This window comes from Salvelinus alpinus, chromosome 1 (genome assembly GCF_045679555.1).
Source record: "Salvelinus alpinus chromosome 1, SLU_Salpinus.1, whole genome shotgun sequence".
NCBI classification, from domain to species: Eukaryota; Metazoa; Chordata; class Actinopteri; order Salmoniformes; family Salmonidae; genus Salvelinus; species Salvelinus alpinus.
This window is the reverse complement of record NC_092086.1, coordinates 32,224,548-32,231,187: the sequence shown is the minus strand read 5'-3', so window position 1 is coordinate 32,231,187 and position 6,640 is coordinate 32,224,548.

Below are 6,640 nucleotides of genomic sequence, written 5' to 3'. Positions count from 1 at the left end.
CCCCTAGCAGACTCCATCCTAATGTAGATAGCTAGATCCCCCTAGCAGACTCCATCCTAATGTAGATAGCTAGATCCCCCTAGCAGACTCCATCCTAATGTAGATAGCTAGATCCCCCTAGCAGACTCCATCCTAATGTAGATAGCTAGATCCCCCTAGCAGACTCCAGCCGAATGTAGATAGCTAGATCCCCCTAGCAGACTCCATCCTAATGTAGATAGTTAGATCCCCCTAGCAGACTCCATCCTAATGTAGATAGCTAGATCCCCCTAGCAGACTCCATCCTAATGTAGATAACTAGATCCCTCTAGCAGACTCCATCCTAATGTAGATAGCTAGATTCCCCTAGCAGACTCAATCCTAATGTAGATAACTAGATCCCCCTAGCAGACTCCATCCTAATGTAGATAGCTAGATCCCCCTAGCAGACTCCATCCTAATGTAGATAGCTAGATCCCCCTAGCAGACTCCATCCTAATGTAGATAACTAGATCCCCCTAGCAGACTCCATCCTAATGTAGATAGCTAGATCCCCCTAGCAGACTCCATCCTAATGTAGATAACTAGATCCCCCTAGCAGACTCCAGCCTAATGTAGATAGCTAGATCCCCCTAGCAGACTCCATCCTAATGTAGATAGCTAGATCCCCCTAGCAGACTCCATCCTAATGTAGATAGCTAGATCCCCCTAGCAGACTCCATCCTAATGTAGATAACTAGATCCCCCTAGCAGACTCCATCCTAATGTAGATAGCTAGATCCCCCTAGCAGACTCCATCCTAATGTAGATAACTAGATTCCCCTAGCAGACTCCATCCTAATGTAGATAGCTAGATCCCCCTAGCAGACTCCATCCTAATGTAGATAGCTAGATCCCCCTAGCAGACTCCATCCTAATGTAGATAACTAGATCCCCCTAGCAGACTCCATCCTAATGTAGATAACTAGATCCCCCTAGCAGACTCCATCCTAATGTAGATAGCTAGATCCCCCTAGCAGACTCCATCCTAATGTAGATAGCTAGATCCCCCTAGCAGACTCCATCCTAATGTAGATAGCTAGATCCCCCTAGCAGACTCCATCCTAATGTAGATAGCTAGATCCCCCTAGCAGACTCCATCCTAATGTAGATAACTAGATCCCCCTAGCAGACTCAATCCTAATGTAGATAACTAGATCCCCCTAGCAGACTCCATCCTAATGTAGATAACTAGATCCCCCTAGCAGACTCCATCCTAATGTAGATAGCTAGATCCCCCTAGCAGACTCCATCCTAATGTAGATAGCTAGATCCCCCTAGCAGACTCCATCCTAATGTAGATAGTTAGATCCCCCTAGCAGACTCCATCCTAATGTAGATAGCTAGATCCCCCTAGCAGACTCCATCCTAATGTAGATAGCTAGATTCCCCTAGCAGACTCCATCCTAATGTAGATAGCTAGATTCCCCTAGCAGACTCCATCCTAATGTAGATAGCTAGATCCCCCTAGCAGACTCCATCCTAATGTAGATAGCTAGATCCCCCTAGCAGACTCCATCCTAATGTAGATAGCTAGATTCCCCTAGCAGACTCCATCCTAATGTAGATAGCTAGATTCCCCTAGCAGACTCCATCCTAATGTAGATAGCTAGATCCCCCTAGCAGACTCCATCCTAATGTAGATAGCTAGATCCCCCTAGCAGACTCCATCCTAATGTAGATAGTTAGATCCCCCTAGCAGACTCCATCCTAATGTAGATAGCTAGATCCCCCTAGCAGACTCCATCCTAATGTAGATAACTAGATCCCCCTAGCAGACTCCAGCCTAATGTAGATAACTAGATCCCCCTAGCAGACTCCATCCTAATGTAGATAGCTAGATCCCCCTAGCAGACTCCATCCTAATGTAGATAGCTAGATCCCCCTAGCAGACTCCATCCTAATGTAGATAGCTAGATCCCCCTAGCAGACTCCATCCTAATGTAGATAGCTAGATCCCCCTAGCAGACTCCATCCTAATGTAGATAACTAGATCCCCCTAGCAGACTCCAGCCTAATGTAGATAACTAGATCCCCCTAGCAGACTCCATCCTAATGTAGATAGTTAGATCCCCCTAGCAGACTCCATCCTAATGTAGATAGCTAGATCCCCCTAGCAGACTCCATCCTAATGTAGATAGCTAGATCCCCCTAGCAGACTCCATCCTAATGTAGATAGCTAGATTCCCCTAGCAGACTCCATCCTAATGTAGATAGCTAGATCCCCCTAGCAGACTCCATCCTAATGTAGATAACTAGATCCCCCTAGCAGACTCCATCCTAATGTAGATAACTAGATCCCCCTAGCAGACTCCATCCTAATGTAGATAGCTAGATCCCCCTAGCAGACTCCAGCCTAATGTAGATAACTAGATCCCCCTAGCAGACTCCATCCTAATGTAGATAGTTAGATCCCCCTAGCAGACTCCATCCTAATGTAGATAGCTAGATCCCCCTAGCAGACTCCATCCTAATGTAGATAACTAGATCCCCCTAGCAGACTCCATCCTAATGTAGATAGCTAGATCCCCCTAGCAGACTCCATCCTAATGTAGATAGCTAGATCCCCCTAGCAGACTCCATCCTAATGTAGATAGCTAGATCCCCCTAGCAGACTCCATCCTAATGTAGATAGCTAGATCCCCCTAGCAGACTCCATCCTAATGTAGATAACTAGATCCCCCTAGCAGACTCCATCCTAATGTAGATAGCTAGATCCCCCTAGCAGACTCCATCCTAATGTAGATAGCTAGATCCCCCTAGCAGACTCCATCCTAATGTAGATAACTAGATCCCCCTAGCAGACTCCATCCTAATGTAGATAGCTAGATCCCCCTAGCAGACTCCATCCTAATGTAGATAGCTAGATCCCCCTAGCAGACTCCATCCTAATGTAGATAGCTAGATCCCCCTAGCAGACTCCATCCTAATGTAGATAGCTAGATCCCCCTAGCAGACTCCATCCTAATGTAGATAGCTAGATCCCCCTAGCAGACTCCATCCTAATGTAGATAGCTAGATCCCCCTAGCAGACTCCATCCTAATGTAGATAGCTAGATCCCCCTAGCAGACTCCATCCTAATGTAGATAACTAGATCCCCCTAGCAGACTCCAGCCTAATGTAGATAACTAGATCCCCCTAGCAGACTCCATCCTAATGTAGATAGCTAGATCCCCCTAGCAGACTCCATCCTAATGTAGATAGCTAGATCCCCCTAGCAGACTCCATCCTAATGTAGATAGCTAGATCCCCCTAGCAGACTCCATCCTAATGTAGATAGCTAGATCCCCCTAGCAGACTCCATCCTAATGTAGATAACTAGATCCCCCTAGCAGACTCCAGCCTAATGTAGATAACTAGATCCCCCTAGCAGACTCCATCCTAATGTAGATAGTTAGATCCCCCTAGCAGACTCCATCCTAATGTAGATAGCTAGATCCCCCTAGCAGACTCCATCCTAATGTAGATAGCTAGATCCCCCTAGCAGACTCCATCCTAATGTAGATAGCTAGATTCCCCTAGCAGACTCCATCCTAATGTAGATAGCTAGATCCCCCTAGCAGACTCCATCCTAATGTAGATAACTAGATCCCCCTAGCAGACTCCATCCTAATGTAGATAACTAGATCCCCCTAGCAGACTCCATCCTAATGTAGATAGCTAGATCCCCCTAGCAGACTCCAGCCTAATGTAGATAACTAGATCCCCCTAGCAGACTCCATCCTAATGTAGATAGTTAGATCCCCCTAGCAGACTCCATCCTAATGTAGATAGCTAGATCCCCCTAGCAGACTCCATCCTAATGTAGATAACTAGATCCCCCTAGCAGACTCCAGCCTAATGTAGATAGCTAGATCCCCCTAGCAGACTCCATCCTAATGTAGATAGCTAGATCCCCCTAGCAGACTCCATCCTAATGTAGATAGCTAGATCCCCCTAGCAGACTCCATCCTAATGTAGATAGCTAGATCCCCCTAGCAGACTCCATCCTAATGTAGATAACTAGATCCCCCTAGCAGACTCCATCCTAATGTAGATAGCTAGATCCCCCTAGCAGACTCCATCCTAATGTAGATAGCTAGATCCCCCTAGCAGACTCCATCCTAATGTAGATAACTAGATCCCCCTAGCAGACTCCATCCTAATGTAGATAGCTAGATCCCCCTAGCAGACTCCATCCTAATGTAGATAGCTAGATCCCCCTAGCAGACTCCATCCTAATGTAGATAGCTAGATCCCCCTAGCAGACTCCATCCTAATGTAGATAACTAGATCCCCCTAGCAGACTCCATCCTAATGTAGATAGCTAGATCCCCCTAGCAGACTCCATCCTAATGTAGATAGCTAGATCCCCCTAGCAGACTCCATCCTAATGTAGATAGCTAGATCCCCCTAGCAGACTCCATCCTAATGTAGATAGCTAGATCCCCCTAGCAGACTCCATCCTAATGTAGATAACTAGATCCCCCTAGCAGACTCAATCCTAATGTAGATAACTAGATCCCCCTAGCAGACTCCATCCTAATGTAGATAACTAGATCCCCCTAGCAGACTCCATCCTAATGTAGATAGCTAGATCCCCCTAGCAGACTCCATCCTAATGTAGATAGCTAGATCCCCCTAGCAGACTCCATCCTAATGTAGATAGCTAGATCCCCCTAGCAGACTCCATCCTAATGTAGATAACTAGATCCCCCTAGCAGACTCCAGCCTAATGTAGATAACTAGATCCCCCTAGCAGACTCCATCCTAATGTAGATAGTTAGATCCCCCTAGCAGACTCCATCCTAATGTAGATAGCTAGATCCCCCTAGCAGACTCCATCCTAATGTAGATAGCTAGATCCCCCTAGCAGACTCCATCCTAATGTAGATAGCTAGATTCCCCTAGCAGACTCCATCCTAATGTAGATAGCTAGATCCCCCTAGCAGACTCCATCCTAATGTAGATAACTAGATCCCCCTAGCAGACTCCATCCTAATGTAGATAACTAGATCCCCCTAGCAGACTCCATCCTAATGTAGATAGCTAGATCCCCCTAGCAGACTCCAGCCTAATGTAGATAACTAGATCCCCCTAGCAGACTCCATCCTAATGTAGATAGTTAGATCCCCCTAGCAGACTCCATCCTAATGTAGATAGCTAGATCCCCCTAGCAGACTCCATCCTAATGTAGATAACTAGATCCCCCTAGCAGACTCCAGCCTAATGTAGATAGCTAGATCCCCCTAGCAGACTCCATCCTAATGTAGATAGCTAGATCCCCCTAGCAGACTCCATCCTAATGTAGATAGCTAGATCCCCCTAGCAGACTCCATCCTAATGTAGATAGCTAGATCCCCCTAGCAGACTCCATCCTAATGTAGATAGCTAGATCCCCCTAGCAGACTCCATCCTAATGTAGATAACTAGATCCCCCTAGCAGACTCCATCCTAATGTAGATAGCTAGATCCCCCTAGCAGACTCCATCCTAATGTAGATAGCTAGATCCCCCTAGCAGACTCCATCCTAATGTAGATAGCTAGATCCCCCTAGCAGACTCCATCCTAATGTAGATAACTAGATCCCCCTAGCAGACTCCATCCTAATGTAGATAGCTAGATCCCCCTAGCAGACTCCATCCTAATGTAGATAGCTAGATCCCCCTAGCAGACTCCATCCTAATGTAGATAACTAGATCCCCCTAGCAGACTCCATCCTAATGTAGATAGCTAGATCCCCCTAGCAGACTCCATCCTAATGTAGATAGCTAGATCCCCCTAGCAGACTCCATCCTAATGTAGATAGCTAGATCCCCCTAGCAGACTCCATCCTAATGTAGATAGCTAGATCCCCCTAGCAGACTCCATCCTAATGTAGATAGTTAGATCCCCCTAGCAGACTCCATCCTAATGTAGATAGCTAGATCCCCCTAGCAGACTCCATCCTAATGTAGATAGTTAGATCCCCCTAGCAGACTCCATCCTAATGTAGATAGCTAGATCCCCCTAGCAGACTCCATCCTAATGTAGATAGCTAGATCCCCATAGCAGACTCCATCCTAATGTAGATAACTAGATCCCCATAGCAGACTCCATCCTAATGTAGATAACTAGATCCCCCTAGCAGACTCCATCCTAATGTAGATAGCTAGATCCCCCTAGCAGACTCCATCCTAATGTAGATAGCTAGATCCCCCTAGCAGACTCCACCCTAATGTAGATAGTTAGATCCCCCTAGCAGACTCCATCCTAATGTAGATAGCTAGATCCCCCTAGCAGACTCCAGCCTAATGTAGATAGCTAGATCCCCCTAGCAGACTCCATCCTAATGTAGATAGCTAGATCCCCCTAGCAGACTCCATCCTAATGTAGATAGCTAGATCCCCCTAGCAGACTCCATCCTAATGTAGATAACTAGATCCCCCTAGCAGACTCCATCCTAATGTAGATAACTAGATTCCCCTAGCAGACTCCATCCTAATGTAGATAGCTAGATCCCCCTAGCAGACTCCATCCTAATGTAGATAACTAGATCCCCCTAGCAGACTCCATCCTAATGTAGATAACTAGATCCCCCTAGCAGACTCCATCCTAATGTAGATAGCTAGATCCCCCTAGCAGACTCCATCCTAATGTAGA